Source organism: Schistocerca nitens, chromosome 5 (assembly GCF_023898315.1).
Source record: "Schistocerca nitens isolate TAMUIC-IGC-003100 chromosome 5, iqSchNite1.1, whole genome shotgun sequence".
NCBI lineage: Eukaryota > Metazoa > Arthropoda > Insecta > Orthoptera > Acrididae > Schistocerca > Schistocerca nitens.
The window spans coordinates 736722522-736740676 of NC_064618.1; the positions used below are offsets into that span (position 1 = coordinate 736722522).

Consider the following 18155-nt stretch of genomic DNA (forward strand, 5'->3'; position numbering starts at 1 on the left):
CTTTGTAAGCAGAACAGACACCTAGTAGTACCCAGAGGAGGGCTTCGGACCAAGATCTGTTGTGGCACATCAGCGCTGCTTTTAATGTGCGGTGCCAGCGCTCAACCATCCCATTGCTTTGCGGGCAGTAGGCAGTTGTACGTAATTTGTTTGCACCACATAGATCGCATAATTTGCTAAAGAGCACAGCTTCAAATTGTCATCCTTGGTCCGTCGTGACCGAAGACGGGCAACCGAACCGTGCAATCCAGGTGGCGATGAAGGCCCATGTGACAGAGGCGGCGGTAATGTCTGTTATTGGAATTGCCTCCACCCTCCGACTAACACGGTCGATGATAGATAAAATGTATCGGAAACCCTCGGAAGGAGGGAGCGGTCCGACCAGGTCAAGATGGATGTGGCAGAACCTGCCTTTCAGTACCTCAGATGAGCCCAATGGTGGGTATGTGTGATGGCCGACTTTAGCGCCCATGTCGAGTTTTAGCAGTCTGCTCTAACCCCAGTCCATACGAATCGCTCTGTTATGAGGCATGTGGTAGCTCGAATACTGGGATGTGCTAGGTCGTGGATAGCGGCAAATAACTTACGGTGCAAGGCGGCCGGTACTAGAGGGTGGGCAGTACCTGTGGAGATGTCACAGAGGACTGGTACGGCCGAACCTGGAATTCAGTGGGGCTCAATTGAGAGCGAGGTGGACTCGCTCTTCAGTAACTGTTGAATGTTGTCATCCGCTTAATGCTGGGCAGCTAGGTCATCGAAGTCCAAAGAAAACGAGATCATACCGACCCGTGACATGTAGTCAGCAACGACGTTGTCCACACCCTTGATATAACGGACGTCTGTTGTGAATTGACATATTAGGCCCATGTGTCTGAAACAGCGGGAAGGTCGGTTGTGGGATAATGCACAGCGTTCACTAACGGTTTGTGGTCTGTATATATGGTCACTGACCTATCCTCAATGTCCTCTCGGAAATGTCGAACTGCCTCGTAAATAGCAAAGAGTTCTTGGTCGAAAGTGGACCACTTACGCTGGGAGGCTGACAACTCCCGCGAGAAGAAACATAGTGGTTGTGCGGAGCCTGCCACCTGCTGCAGAAGCACAGCGTCGCTTGCGTGAGCTGTGATTGATATTGGGGCGTCAGATACCAGGTGCACAAGCATAACAGCATTCGCTAGTGCCGTTTTTAGTGCGTCAAATGTGCATCGCATGTCATCGCCCCACGGGACCTTGCAGAGCCCTGAAGTATTCTTTCTGATGAGTGCGTCAGTCAACGGAGCCTGTAGGGATGTGGCATGTGGGATGTGCCGCCAGAAAAAAATTTATCATCCCTAAAAAACGACGTAGGATGCGGTAAGTCTCCGGCAGGGGGAGGTCGCATATAAAGGCGACTCTGTCTAACATGTGGCGGGTCCCTTCCACGGAAACAGTATAGCCCAAAAATGTCACACTAGCGGACCGCAACTGAGATTTATCGTCATTGATATGGACTCCATTCTCAGAGAGAATACTTAGAACTGTTGATAGGTGCTGTTCGTGTTCCTCGAGGGTAGTTGATGAAACGAGGATGTCCTCCAAATACATGTAACAGTATGGGAGTGAGAAAAGGATGGAGTCGATAAACCGTTGCCAAGTCAGTGCGGCGTTTTTGAGGCCGTACAGCATGTAACAGTATTTGTACAGACCGAAAGGGGTGATAATTGCTGTTTTAGGGGTGTCGTACTGGTACATGGGGATCTGATGGTACGCTTTTCGGCAATCAAGTACACTGAAAACGCGTGCACCATGGAGTTGTTGGGCTAAATCTTGTATGTTTGGTATAGGGTAGTTGTCTAAAATCGTTCTGGCGTTCAACTGTCGGTAGTCGCCACACAAACAAAATGAACCGTCCTTCTTGGGCACTAGATGGATAGGCAAGGACCAATTGCTGTTGGATGGACGGACAATACCTGAATCTAACAGCTCCTGCACAGCGGTTTTTGCATGCTGTAATTTGGTGGCATTAAGGTGTCGAGCCTTGTTGCGTACTGGGGGGCCTTCCATGGTGTTCAAACGGTGACAGGTACCGTTAGTAATCGCGCCCATCACCTGTGGGACACCTTGGGGAACCACACAGGGACTAGGTGCGGTAACAAGCACCACATTAGAGGTAGGAATGTCACTGACCTGCAGGAAAATGCATCATTGCGGAGGTATCTGCGCCTCGGTGGGATTCTCTTGGGTGTATCCCCGTGGTGCGGAAGCGTCCCCTGCTGCCTCCCGTGCGCGTGACAGTTCGGCTGGTGTGGTGGCGATCAGCTGTTGCAGGCGCGCGTTTTCGGCGCATAGGTCGGTGATCTCGAGGCGCTGGGTTGTCAGGCACGACCGGGCGGCAGAGAGCTCTGTCGTGAGATGGGCACGTTCGGCTGTCACGGTGAGCAAGGTATCACAGTGTGTGGCATGGGGAAGTTGGCGAAAATCCCTGGTATCCTGTTACTGGAAGCGTGATGCAGGAGGGCTGCTGCCTCGAGGTCTGGCGAGAGCCTGAAGTTATGCAGGAAATCCATACCGATAACGGGGCAGTCGATACCCACGACGCAAAATGTCCAGGTGCAGCGTAAGTCAGCCGAGAGATTTAGTTGGAGTTTGGCTGAACCGTGGACGCGAATTGCAGAATTGTTGGCTGCTCACAGTGGCATGGTGGGCGTCAATGTCGAAGATGGGGCGCTCAAGTTAGAAATGACACTAGCATCAGCGCCCGTGTCCATGAGGAAGTAGAGTGTGCTCGTCCTGTCGTGGATGTACAGTCTGCCGCCATGGTGGGCAGCAGGGGTGGTCAGTCGATAATGTTTTTGGCACACTAAACTGCTGTTGCGAGCCGTGGTGCCTATTCTGACTCGCCCTTCCCGTTTTGGTAGTTGCAGGGTGCGCGACAAGAATGCACAGCATCACCGAACATGATATGATATCAGCATAGTGGATATGCTGGGTGTTGTGTCTGAGCAACGTCACGTGGCGTGTTCTGTTGTTCCCGCATGGAGGTGGGTGTGGCAACTGGTCGAGGAACCGTAACAAGTACGGCTGTCTGGCCACCAGGGGGCTCCATCGGCTGTTGCTGCGAGCTGCACGCCCAGCCTCTGCCGGCCGGCCGGTGAAACATAGTAGATGTGACGGCAGTGTCGCCAACATTTGGAGTGTCAGAAAAACAGGAGGATGTGACCTGGTGATGTTTGATGATGGAATATGCCTGGTCCGCCAGTCATAGTTTTTCCTCCAGAGCAGTGTTTTGGTAAGCCAACCGGTGTAGTTGGAGGTCTGGCAGTAATTTCACAAGCCACAACGCCCGGAGTGCGAGGTCTGGAAGTTGCTCCTTGCCCACCTTGGCCCTTAAATGGCACCAAAGTTGTGAAAGCATACGGTCCCCTATTGGCACGTCATGAATTATGTAGTGAATGGCTTCTGCTGGAGGGCGCGATAAGCACTCGATGATGCGAGCTCTTGTGATGGCATATTTGTGCTGGCTTGGTGGTGAGAGCAATAGGTCACTGACCAGGTCCGGTTCGTCATGGATTAATTAAACAAAAGAAACGTGCGTCATCTCCCTACACTCTGTGAATGTCCAGAATATTGTCCACTGACACAAACCATGATACAGTGTTGTCCTTCTGTAGTTGTGGCAGCTTCAGAAACTGCTCTACAGGTGGCTGCTGTGGCGTTGAGGGAAGATGGTAATGCGATGAGGGAGGGAGGGGGGGGAGGGGGGCACCGGAGGCCCAGAAACTGTTATAGGGTCGAGTGTCTGTACTGTAGTGCAATTAGGCCTCTGACCACATGACACACAGGGCGCGGGAGCAAACTCGGTAGGTGCTGGCATCGTGGCTGCTGCAAACGTGGTTGCATGCTGTTGGTATGTCGGGAACGTGGTGGTATGCGCTTCGGGTGAAAGTACCTGGTCGTGTGTCGGGCTGGTATGTAACATATTCATATGCGATTTTGCTGAGCACTGTGGTGAGGGAAGTTCTTGTTTCACCTGCAGTATGAAGTTCGGAAACTGCCACACGTTTGGATGCACTGCAACATGTGCGAGCCACGGTGCGTGGACTGTACTAGTGGGGTTATGTTGTGCACATGGGTTTAACACTGTAGTCGGAGCTGTCAATGGCTGAATTACCAACAACTCATCCACGAATGAAATTGTAGGCAAACTCATGGCGAGCTCCAGGTCACAAATCACATGGTGGTTCATTGGTGCGTAACGGTGGCAGGATTAAAGATGAGAAACGTGCGTACTGTGGTCATATCGAAAAATTCCAGGGTCATCACTATGGGAATCAGGTCACTTAGCTGCCATAATAACCTTAACACCACTTGTATGAAACTCATATCTATTCTGACTGCACAATTACACATATACACACATAAACAAGGTCTCGCGAGAGTCACCAGTCGAAACATAAACACAACTGAACAAAGGCGCGCGCCAAGACCCGCATCCTAAGAGTGTGTCAGTGCACAGAGATACCACTCTGCTCTATTCCGGTGGTCGATGACTGCCACAACCCTAATCCTCTCACACCTCATTCTCATCACACAATACCATCCCAGATTGGAATGACTAAACCATTTGGTTCAAGTGTTAATCTTTAGGCTGAGAAACGAGCAAGATCCTAACCACAGCCTTCCCAACCTTCCCAAAGTCGTATTCCACTACATACCCAATTTGTCCCAGTCCATCTTTATGCCACACATAATTCCAACACTTTGTGAAATGTGTCACACAGTATACTGGAATGTAACACACCTATTGTTGTTCATGTCATGATGGAGGTGGGCTACATAACAGTTTTTGTTCTTTCTGTTACTTATTTGTATTAACTGTTTGATTGGATTGTATTACTACATCTTGAGGTAGCAGATTCCTTTCTCAAAGACACAAAGTTTGTTCCAGCTTGAAATCTCAAACACCAGACACTACAAAACAAATTCATATCCTGCTTCTTTATCATGCATGTACATTCTAAGACAAAATAAAATAAAATAAAATAAAATAAAATGGTGCACCATGAAGGAATTATCTGAATGGGATGGAAATTGGTAGATGTGGGGTACATTCAAACAAATGATTACAATTTCAGAAAAATTTGATGAATTATTCAAGATAAAGAGCTTCACCAACTCAGCATTGGCCCTCCTCTGGGTCTTATGCAAGCAAATATTTGCTTGGTGTTGACTGATAGAGTTGTAGGATGTCCTCTGGAGGAATTTCATACCAAATTCTGTCTTTCATGTTAGACAGTCAGATTCCTGAGCCGATTGGAGGGCCGTGCCCATAATGCTCCAAACATTCTCAATTAGGGAGATATCCAGTGACCTCACTGGCCATGGTAGGGTTTGGCAAGCATGAAGGCAAGCAGTAGAAACTCCATGTGTGAGCCGTTATTATCTTGCTGAATGTAAGCCCAGGATGGCTTGCCATAAATGTCAACAAAACGGGGCATAGAATATCATTGATGTACCACTGCCTGTAGGAGTGTCATGGATGACAACTAAAGGGATCCTGCTATGAAAAGAAATGGCACTCTACACCACTACTGATGGTAGTCCAATAACTCTGTCAATCAGTTTCAAACCAAATAGTTACTTGCATAAGGGCCAGAGGTGGACCACATATTACTGACTTGTTCAATTTGTGAAACTCTTTATCTCAAATAAATCATCCAATTTCTCTGAAACTATTAGTCATATGTTTGTCCATACATGTAAATCATATCTACAGATTTCCATCTGGTTTTGATAATTTCTTCAATGTGCCTCATTTTCTTCTGTCCCAGAGTGTATTTCACTTCTGTTATATATGTTCCATGTTACAGCATACAATTTTAAAATTTCACAATACATATTAGCCTTTGCCATTTCACTCTGTACATCTCCTCTAAGCTTCCCTTAACAAGTGACATCCTGACCAGTGTCTTGCATGGTGAGATTCTGTGGTCTACAGTGAATCACTGAGGTGGAACTTCATTTTCATGGAATAGCTTCCCTGATCATCAGGTGTCTCCATGCACTGAAATCCAATTGCTCATCACCCCTGCCTTGTATATATGCTGCATCCACTTTTGCTCTCATGACTGCAAAAGAAACAGAAAATTTCCCACACAATACGCAATCCATAAACAGACACTTTCTTACTAGAAGAACAAGATGCTTGCTTGAAGTGAGGACTGCCCTTCGTAGATAGAGAGATAGTGATATGGTACCCCTCATAATGCCCACTTACACAAAGGATATCATGACAACACAATTATCTATGCAAAACTATTTTACAAGTACGTTTGCACTTACCTTGCTAAATGTTGACAATAATTCTTTCTTGTTCATTACTGACAACTACTTTAAAAATATCATTTTATAATGTTCATCTTCATGTTTTGCAGTGCAATGACTGCTCCATTAAATTTCAGCCGTGCAGCCATATAAATTCCATGTCTTCTGATATTTTGGCTGTGTATCATCCAGCCACCTTCAGAGTGAGCCAAATGACAGACACTCCTCACATTTCAGCACTCACTCTGTCCTTTTAAACATGCAGACTGTGTCGCTGTGCATGCAGCCACAGATACAAAGCAGTAACAAAAGGTACTATGAATGAAGCCAATGGTGGGCATAAGGAATGCAGAAGAAGACATGCAAAGTTTTAAATGCATAGATTTCCTGCCATGTGCCTGCCTTATCATCAAAACAAGATGGATTCTCAACAAATACAAACTAAAAGTGATTTTTCACCTTCCACCATCAGAGTGTCTATGACCCGGGACAACCGGGAGATCCGGGAAAAACCCGGGAATTTTTTCATCCGGGAGAAAACCGGGAAAAACCCGGGAATTTTTCATTGTTTTTGTTCTTAGTTAAATTTTTTAAAGTTTGACTGGTAAGAACGAATACTCTAACACTGCAGAATAATACTGCAGCAATAAAACATGAACGAGAGAAAAAACTGAAATAAAACTTAAATTGCAAAGGAATTGTGCCATATACAGCAACTAAACACAGTGCTCATACAAGCGTCTGCCAACAGCAAAATGTGTCAAAGGCTTTAGGAAGACTATGCAATGCTTCGTAACAACAACAATTGCCTCCGACAAGCATGACATATTAGATTTATTTTAGCAGTTACGAGTGGGATCATGCGCATGCACAGTTGCGTAGTACCTTATTCCGCTTGTGGCTACAGAAACATGGCTGTTCGTTGTGTAAGCAGTCGCAAAAAAAAAATGGTGCTCGGTGCTACCTGGAAAATTTTTACTGGCGCATCCAAGCTGCCAGATTGCGCAGCAGCCCTGGACCTAGGACTGTGTGTGTGTGGCGGGGGAGGGGGGGGGGGGCGGGGGGGGGGCAATTATTCATATTATTAAAGCGCCTAGCATCCATCGCACGTTGGTCTATCGATTATTCGTATGACTTTGAAACGTGTCTCTGTCAGTTTTTGAGCATTGTTGAACACATTCTAAGTTGATTTCTGAATGAATCATAAGTTGATTTGTGAATGCGTGCATAGTATACGTGATGTCTTTGTCAGTGGAATCCTTGTCACAGCATCTTTAATGAACTACAGTGTGCTTAGCATGACATAATACGTCCACTACCAGGAGTTGGGCAGTAGACATATCACAAGTCTTTACTTCCTACCATTCTGTTTAACAATTCTCCAATTACTGCTAAATAAATCATACCTGTAGTGAATAGGATGTGTGACGGAATATGGGAAATTATTCTTGAATGGTCCCAACAGTTCGCCAGTGACCTAGAAAATACTCTAAAAAAATATTGGGGTTATTTCGCCCTCTGATTTGAACTTTGGAAATTGCTTGGAAAAACTTATTCCATTTACTAGTTGGAGTTCCCCCAATTCCTCTCCTGGCAGTCCACTACTGCCCATTAGTTGCCATTCATTTAGCTCTTCTTTCATTTTCAAGAGCTTGTCCCAGATTTTCTGGGGTATGTGAGTGCTGCATACTGTGCTGAATTGACAGCTGATTCAGTTTTCTTTTGTGCCTTCTGTTCTATTAAGTCAGTCACTTGACCCTCCAAACTAGCTAAGGTGGAACCAGGAATGGCCATTAGTGGGAAGTATCCAGATAACCTGGACGGTGTAACACTGTGCCAAGATGTGCTGGGCATGCACCAAGGCATGTTTAGCCACCTGCCTACACTGTGAAGCTTTCTATGTGGGAATGACCAGCAACAAACTGTCAATTCGCATGAATGGACACAGGTAGTCAGTGTTTGTTGGTAATGAGGATCACCCTGTGGCTAAACATGCCTTGGTGCACGGCCAGCACATCTTGGCACAGTGTTACACCGTCCGGGTTATCTGGATACTTCCCACTAACACCAACCTGTCAGAACTCCGGAGATGGGAACTTGCCCTTCAGTATATCCTCTCTTCTTGTTATCCGCCAGGTCTCAACCACCGCTAATTTCAAGTTGCCGCCGCTCATACCTCACCTGTCTTTCAACAACATCTTTGCCTTTGTACTTCCGCCTCAACTGACATCTCTGCCCAAACTCTTTGCCTTTACAAATGTCAATCAGTTTGGATTCCGTAGAAATATTGGAACACGTGAGGCAATACTGACCTTACGACTTATCTTAGAAGAAAGATTAAGGAAAGGCAAACGTATGTTTCTAGCATTTCTAGACTTAGAGAAAGCTTTTGACAATTTTGATTGGAATACTCTCTTTCAAATTCTGAAGGTGGCAGGGGTAAAATACAGAGAGCGAAAGGCTATTTACAATTTGTATAGAAACCAGATGGCAGTTACAAGAGTCGAGGGGTATGAAAGGGAAGCAGTGGTTGGGAAGGGAGTGAGACAGGGATGTAGCCTCTCCCCGATGTTATTCAATCTGTATATTGAGCAAGCAATAAAGGAAACAAAAGAAAAGTTCGGAGTAGGTATTAAAATCCATGGAGAAGAAATAAAAACTTTGAGGTTCGCTGATGACATTGTAATTCTGTCAGAGACAGCAAAGGACTTGGAAGAGCAGCTGAACAGAATGGACATTGTCTTGAAAGGAGGGTATAAGATGCACATCAACAAAAGCAAAACGAGGATAATGGAATGTAGGCGAGTTAACTCGGGTGATGCTGAGGGAATTAGATTAGGAAATGAGACACTTAAAGTAGTAAAGGAGTTTTGCTATTTGGGGAGCAAAATAACTGATGATGGTTGAAGTAGAGAGGATATAAAATGTAGACTGGCAATGGCAAGGAAAGCATTTCTGAAGAAAATGATCTTCCCCGAGGTCGGCATCTACCAGTTTTTCCATTTGTCTGTAAAGAATTCGCATTAGTATTTTGCAGCTGTGACTTATTAAACTGATAGTTCGGTAATTTTCACATCTGTCAACACCTGCTTTCTTTGGGATTGGAATTATTATATTCTTCTTCAAGTCTGCAGGTATTTTGCCTGTCCCATACATCTTGCTCACCAGATGGTAGAGTTTTGTCAGGACTGGCTCTCCCAAGGCCATCAGTAGTTCTAATGGAATGTTGTCTACTCCCAGGGCCTTGTTTCGACTTAGGTCTTTCAGTGCTCTGTCAAACTCTTCAAGCAGTATCGTATCTCCCATTTCATCTTTATCTGCATCCTCTTCCATTTCCATAATATTGTCCTCAAGAACATCACCCTTGTATAGACCCTCTTTATACTCCTTCCACCTTTCTGCTATTTCTTCTTTGCTTAGAACTGGGTTTCCATCTGAGCTCTTGATATTCATGCAAGTGGTTCTCTTTTCTCCAAAGGGCTCTTTAGTTTTCCTGTAGGCAGTATCTATCTTAGCCGTAGTGATATACGCCTCTACATCCTTACATTTGTCCTCTAGCCATCCCTGCTTAGCCATTTTGCACTACCTGTCGATCTCATTTTTGAGAAGTATGTATTCCTTTTTGCCTGCTTCATTTACTGCATTTTTATATTTTCTCCTTTCATCAATTAAATTTAATATTTCTTCTGTTACCCAAGGATTTCTACTAGAACTTGTCTTTTTACCTTCTTGATCCTCTGCTGCCTTCACTACTTCATCCCTCAGAGCTACCCATTCTTCTTCTGCTGTATTTCTTTCCCCCATTCCTGTCAATTGTTCCCTTATGCTCTCCCTGAAACTCTGTACAACCTCTGGTTCTTTCAGTTTATCCAGGTCCCATCTCCTTAAATTCTCACGTTTTTGCAGTTTCTTCAGTTTTAATATACAGTTCATAACCAATAGATTGTGGGTTGAGTCCACATCTGCCCCTGGAAATGTCTTACAATTTAAAACCTGGTTCCTAAATCTCTGTCTTACCATTATATAATCTATCTGATACCTTCTAGTATCTCCAGGATTCTTCCATGTATACAGCCTTCTTTTATGATTCTTGAACCAAGTTTTAGCTATGATTAAGTTATGCTCTGTGCAAAATTCTACCAGACGGCTTCCTCTTTCATTTCTTGGCCCCAATCCATATTCACCTACTATGTTTCCTTCTCTCCCTTTTCCTACTCTCGAATTCCAGTCACCCATGACTATTAAATTTTCGTCTCCCTTCACTACCTGAATAATTTCTTTTATCTCATCGTACATTTCTTCAATTTCTTCATCATCTGCGGAGCTAGTTGGCATATAAACTTGTACTACTGTGGTAGGCGTTTTCTTCATGTCTATCTTGGCCACAATAATGCGTTCACTATGCTGTTTGTAGTAGCTTACCCGCACTCCAATTTTTTTATTCATTATTAACCCTACTCCTGCATTACCCCTATTTGATTTGTGTATTTATAACCCTGTAGTCACCTGACCAAAAGTCTTGTTCCTCCTGCCACCAAACTTCACTAATTCGCACTATATTTAACTTTAATCTATCCATTTCCCTTTTTAAATTTTCTAACCTACCTGCCCGATTAAGGGATCTGACATTCCATGCTCCGATCTGTATAACGCCAGTTTTCTTTCTCCTGATAACGAGTCCTGCTGAGTAGACCCCGCCCGGAGATCTGAATGGGGGACTATTTTACCTCCGGAATATTTTACCCAGAGGACGCCATCATCATTTAACCATACAGTAAAGCTGCATGCCCTCAGGAAAAATTACGGCTGTAGTTTCCCCTTGCTTTCAGCCATTCACAGTACCAGCACAGCAAAGCCATTTTGGTTAGTGTTACAAGGCCAGATCAGTCAATCATCCCCTGCAACTACTGAAAAGCCTGCTGCCCCTCTTCAGGAGCCACACGTTTGTCTGGCTTCTCAACAGATACCCCTCTATTGTGGCTGCACCTACGGTAAGGCCACCTGTATCACTGAGGCACGCAAGCCCCCCCCCCTCCAACAGCAAGGTCCATGGTTCATACAAAGGTCAAATTTAATTCTGGTGGCATTCTAGTGAACCATGAAATAATTTTATTTACTTGTTTGTTAGATAATTACAAAAATAATGCAGTTAGATGGACTATTTAGTTAATACAATCTGTATCTATATGGAGGTTTACCAAGTTTCAAGTACATTTTATAGCATTATTAATTTCTTAATTTGTTTAATTTCTTAATTAGAACAATTTTCAAGTAATTAAATGTCATTCTGATATCAGAAAAATTAGGAGAACAAAATCATAGCATTATTTTTTGTAATTAAACAAACTTTGAATAAGGAAGTATGGGTGTAAATATAGTTACAAATAACCTTTTAGTTAATGATTTCTACTATAAAGTAAACTGATTACTGGAAAGAAGGAGATCAGATCTTTCAAATAATCTATGTCATTTTGTGAATAAACCATTATTAGTTCACACATTTTTTGTTTATATGACATACAAACATAGTTATCATTTGTTTCTCTTAAAAAATGTTTCATGTAAAACTAAATGGGCCATTTGAATCAGCATGGCATAAATAATCTACCAAACAATAACGCCCAGTGAAATATTGACTGATCAAGAATTTCATTTTGCAGCTGTGGTACCTTTACTACCAGAAAAAAGGAAAAAAATTAGTTGTTTCAGGTACAGAATCATAGCGAATAGAGATATTCCACTTTGCTATGTTTCCCACACCCTCTATTGTGTTATAAAGACAGTTATTGACAACATCTGACTAGATAATCCAATTTAGTATGAACAGTAATTCAGCTCCTGTATTTTATCCTCACCATCTTATGCAGATGTTAGGCCCTTTCACCATAGCAAGATCATACCCCTTTGGATAGGAAAAATTGGTTTTTAACTGTCCTGAGGCCAAAAACCACATGAAAAGCAACAGTACCCTTGGTTTATAACTGTTCTGAGGCCAAAAACTGCATAGAAAGCTACAATGAAATTGTTTTTAACTGTCCTGACGCCAAAATCCATGCTAAATGCAACAACAAAATCAGTTTGTTCCTCATCCATTTTATCATCTACAGTGGTATAGGACTTGTCATATGTTGACACAAAAAATCTTAATTAACAGTGTTTGTATACATCTCACGCAGATAATTAAATAAATAAACAGAAGCAAATTGTACAGATACATATAAAATTATGCAGATAACCCAATACATAAACCAAACAAATTTTAAGTTTACATTACACCCAGTGGTGCATGGTTATGTTTAACTTAAGTTATGGATGTCCCCAAATTCATAAAATTTATGTGCTCATCAACACTGTAAGAGCTTTCACTTATAATATTTTCTTAAGCTCATTTTTGAAGATGTGCAGCTTTGGTATCTTTTTAACTCTTAAGGGAAAGACACTAAAAAGAATTTTGGGATGATATATTACACTTTTTTGATGCAGGGCTTTCTTATGTACTTCTCTAGGGAAATCAGTTCTATGTCTAGTTTCATAGTCATGTTAATCACTGTTCAAAGAAAAGAGCTGGGGATGGTATTTAAAAAAGTGTATACTTTTATAGATATAAATAGATGGAAGATTATGGAAGATTCATACCTTTCAGTTCTTTGAATATTTCCCTACAGGACTCCCTAGGTGCAACTGTTGTGAGACAGGTGCAAGACATGTTCAGTATGTTGTCCACCATTTTCTGGCACAAGTTGAAACTGAGGAACAGCATGTTTCACAACTGATCAGAGTGTTTCAGGGGCCAATTTTGGAATGAGTTACACATTGCACGCCTTCACTTCAGCTACGTTTGTAAACAGAGTGCTGAACACAGCATCTTTTAGAAAAACCACATTGCCAGAAGTCACACAGATTAAGATCAGGTGATCTGGAGAACCAGGTTATAGGGAAATGATGGCTATTAATCATAGCATTTCTAAAAAACCTCTGTGCAGTAGCTGTTCCACTGGATGTGCAATGTGCAGAGGGGTTCCATCTCATATAAAAATTATCCTATACACATCCATGGTGTTGAAGACTTGGAATGGCGTTGGTACTCAAAATACTCTAATAACATTTACCATTCATCGTACAGGTAACAGGAGCCACAAGACCCATCTGCTTGAAAAAATATGGCTCCACACTAAATGGTACTGTGAATTTGCACCACACAGTTACCTTTGTGGAATGAAGTGGTATTGTTTAATGTGTGAGTGGCTTTTCCTTTGTTCATATTCTGCAGTTCTGTATTATTCACAGGTTCTTGAAGATAGAAATGGGCTTTGTCTATCCACAGAATGTTCCATGACCATTCATTGTCTGCTTCCATATGAGCAAGAAACACTAAAGCAAACATTTGTCCTACTGGCAGTTCAGCGTAAGGAAACTCCTGAACAAGGGTAATTTTATATGGGTAGAAATGAAGGATATTTCATAGAATTTTATGCACTGTGTGCACACGGGCATGTCCAAAATTAGGACACTTCCCCTGGATAACACATGTTTGTGCACCACTGCTTGAGCCTTTCTGCAGTGCTGTGGCCACATCTTCTACTGATGTCAGATCAACTGTTTTCCTCCCTCTGCCACATTGCACTTCAAAACAACCTGTCATTTGGAATTTTGTAGCCATTTTTTCCAGACCCTTGGCAGACATTAGGCCAGTGCCTTTTTTTAAACCACTGAATGACCAGAACTTCTGCAGAGTTGTTGGCACATGATAACCATTCTTGTAAAAGAGCTTTACCAGCAGCATGAATTTCTGCATTGAGACAGTCATATCAAGCATCTCAGATTCAAACTGAGGAACAGCCTTGTATCCAGTATCTTTATTTTGCATTTTCTGCCACTTCACCATCTAGTGCTAAAATTTTCATTAAATTTACTTTAGTAACTACATCAGTTAATTGTATTTTCTAACTATGAGTATCATAATGAAAGTTAATTACATCATTGTAAACAGGACAACCAGAATGATATCCTGAACAATAAATTCAATTGAAATTAAGTGTAAATAAGAAGTTGAGACTTTCATGTAAGTGTCCCATGCCAATAGATATGTGTACTGAGAATAGGATAAAAACAAGCAAAAAATTCCATTTCCTTGTAAGTGGGCACTGTAGCCTCAATAAATGTGAAGAAGTACATACATCCATCAGCATGTAATTCGGATGACATTCTCAAGCACATATGTATGCCACATTGCACTGTTACTACAGATGCGCTTGAGAATAAACTACACCCACAACTGGTAGTGCACAATAAAGTAATTTGAAATATAACCTGGAAAAACACTTTCCTTCTTATGGCAAAAATTGGTTATTTATGGAGTAAAAGAAACATAACAAAGAGTAAGAATCCACCATGCTATATCACATAATTCCCACATTGTGTTATACAGGCAGTTATTGCCAAATAACTGACTACATCATCCAGTGTCTAGACAGTTAGCTACAAATATTTAAACATAAATCACAAATAAAAGAATGTAAAATTTTTGTAAGCTATGACTTCAGGGTATCACATATGCATATGAAATACATGAGGAGCTTTCAAAAAGAAACTGAATTTTTGAAATAGTGCACCAACCAGCAGAGGGAGTTTGTGGCAGCTACTGAGTGCACGCAGCAGCTGGTGTAGCCAACACTCTGCCATTTGTCACATTTTCTACATCTACATCTACATTTATACTCCGCAAGCCACCCAACGGTGTGTGGCGGAGGGCACTTTACATGCCACTGTCATTACCTCCCTTTCCTGTTCCAGTCGCGTATGGTTCGCGGGAAGAATGACTGTCTGAAAGCCTCCGTGCGCGCTCTAATCTCTCTAATTTTACATTCATGATCTCCTCGGGAGGTATAAGTAGGGGGAAGCAATATATTCGATACCTCATCCAGAAACGCACCCTCTCGAAACCTGGCGAGCAAGCTACACCGCGATGCAGAGCGCCTCTCTTGCAGAGTCTGCCACTTGAGTTTATTAAACATCTCCGTAACGCTATCACGGTTACCAAATAACCCTGTGATGAAACGCGCCGCTCTTCTTTGGATCTTCTCTATCTCCTCCGTCAACCCAATCTGGTACGGATCCCACACTGATGAGCAAAACTCAAGTATAGGTCGAACGAGTGTTTTGTAAGCCATCTCCTTTGTTGATGGACTACATTTTCTAAGCACTCTCCCAATGAATCTCAACCTGGTACCCGCCTTACCAACAATTAATTTTATATGATCATTACACTTCAAATCGTTCCGCACGCATACTCCCAGATATTTTACAGAAGTAACTGCTACCAGTGTTTGTTCCGCTATCATATAATCATACAATAAAGGATCCTTCTTTCTATGTATTCGCAATACATTACATTTGTCTATGTTAAGGGTCAGTTGCCACTCCCTGCACCAAGTGCCTATCCGCTGCAGATCTTCCTGCATTTCGCTACAATTTTCTAATGCTGCAACTTCTCTGTATACTACAGCATCATCCGCGAAAAGCCGCATGGAACTTCCGACACTATCTACTAGGTCATTTATATATATTGTGAAAAGCAGTGGTCCCATAACACTCCCCTGTGGCACGCCAGAGGTTACCTTAAGGTCTGTAGACGTCTCTCCATTGATAACAACATGCTGTGTTCTGTTTGCTGAAAACTCTTCAATCCAGCCACACAGCTGGTCTGATATTCCGTAGGCTCTTACTTTGTTTATCAGGTGACAGTGCGGAACTGTATCGAACACCTTCCGGAAGTCAAGAAAAATAGCATCTACCTGGGAGCCTGTATCTAATATTTTCTGGGTCTCATGAACAAATAACGCGAGTTGGGTCTCACACGATCGCTGTTTCCGGAATCCATGTTGATTCCTACATAGTAGATTCTGGGTTTCCAAAAACGACATGATACTCGAGCAAAAAACATGTTCTAAAATTCTACAACAGATCGACGTCAGAGATATAGGTCTATAGTTTTGCGCATCTGCTCGACGACCCTTCTTGAAGACTGGGACTACCTGTGCTCTTTTCCAATCATTTGGAACCCTCCGTTCCTCTAGAGACTTGCGGTACACGGCTGTTAGAAGGGGGGCAAGTTCTTTCGCGTACTCTGTGTAGAATCGAATTGGTATCCCGTCAGGTCCAGTGGACTTTCCTCTGTTGAGTGATTCCAGTTGCTTTTCTATTCCTTGGACACTTATTTCGATGTCAGCCATTTTTTTGTTTGTGCGAGGATTTAGAGAAGGAACTGCAGTGCCGTCTTCCTCTGTGAAACAGTTTTGGAAAAAGGTGTTTAGTATTTCAGCTTTACGCGTGTCATCCTTTGTTTCAATGCCATCATCATCCCGGAGTGTCTGGATATGCTGTTTCGAGCCACTTACTGATTTAACGTAAGACCAGAACTTCCTAGGATTTTCTGTCAAGTCGGTACATAGAATTTTACTTTCGAATTCACTGAACGCTTCTCGCATAGCCCTCCTTACGCTAACTTTGACATCGCTTAGCTTCTGTTTGTCTGAGAGGTTTTGGCTGTGTTTAAACTTGGAGTGAAGCTCTCTTGCTCTTACTGTTAGCAAGTGAGCTACAGCTGCTGAAGTAAACATATTTACGAGCTGCTCATTGGATTAGTACCAAAGAGACAATGAAAGACTTCAAGAACAACATGTGTGTATGTGAATATTGAGAAAAATTTGGCAAAACTTTCACAGAAACATTGCAGTTGTTTAGCCAGTCATGTAGGGAGGACTGTATAAATTACACACAGTGCTATGAGTGGTTTATGCATTTTCAACAGGTATGAATGTTGGTCAGTGATGATTCCAGGCCTGGACAACATTCCACATCAGTAGACAATTACCGCATCAAGAGAGTTCATGCTGTGATTAATGGAAACCATCCTTTAATTGTTCCAGATGTTGCTGCCAAAGTGAACATGACTGTAGACCTGAATTTAGGAAAACCCGGACTTTGATGTTGCATCATGACAGTGCACCTGCCCATGTGTCACTACTTGTCCACAGCTGTCCAGAAGAACATCATGTTCCTGTTGTGCCCCACTCACCGTATTCTCTGGATCTGGTCTCAGCAGACTTTTTCCTGTTTGCAAGACTTGAGACTATGTTGAAAAGACAACATCGCCAAACCTAGAGGACAATCCAGACATCGTGATAAGAGACCTGTGCACCATCCCAAAAGACACATTCCAGGAGGCTCTCCAAAAGTGGAAGAAACGATTGCCAGTAGAGAGGGCCATTTTGAGGGAAACAGCACTTCAGATGTTTTACAATAAGCAATAAAGGTGTTACATCAGAAGTTCATTTTCTTTGTGAAAACACCTTGTATGCTAAAAGTCTTTTGACACAAATATATAATTTTTACATTTTACACATTGTTCTTATTAAAGTTTGTATTTTCAGTAGATACTTTAGACAAGAAACAGTCTTACAATCTTCTGCAAAAATGTACAACAATATACTTTTCAAACTTTTGACTCACATATTGTTCTTCAAACACTTCACTAACACACTTTATGGTAGCTCAGCCAGCTCCTTGTTATAGTCAGTGGTCACACATGTAAAGAACAGACAAAATATTCTATTGTAATATGTCATTAAGTCTTGTGTCTATACCTGTAACAAAGTGATGTTTTCATTAAATACATCATCACCATATATCATAAATGTATATAGCTATCAGTATAATATCATATAGAGAATTTACAACGAAAAGCATGGATGCTGGTTTAGATATTCCAGTGATCTGCTCTGAAACATGACCACTTAACTTTCTTTGAATTAAAATTAAATTAGTGCAGTTCTCAAAATTTATTTTATTTT

The 18155-nt window shown here is 42.4% G+C and overlaps 1 protein-coding gene across 3 annotated transcripts in view; it reads left to right on the top strand.

Moving 5' to 3' along the window:
- The window catches only part of LOC126260823 (juvenile hormone esterase-like), a 553778-nt gene extending 536075 nt beyond the window's left edge, over positions 1 to 17703 (top strand). For all 3 annotated transcript variants that reach the window (XM_049958207.1, XM_049958210.1, XM_049958208.1), the window contains one exon: positions 17232 to 17703. The gene's annotated coding sequence lies outside the window, so the exon portion shown is untranslated. The remainder of the gene's footprint in view (positions 1 to 17231) is intronic.
- The last annotated feature ends 452 nt before the right edge of the window (positions 17704 to 18155 follow it).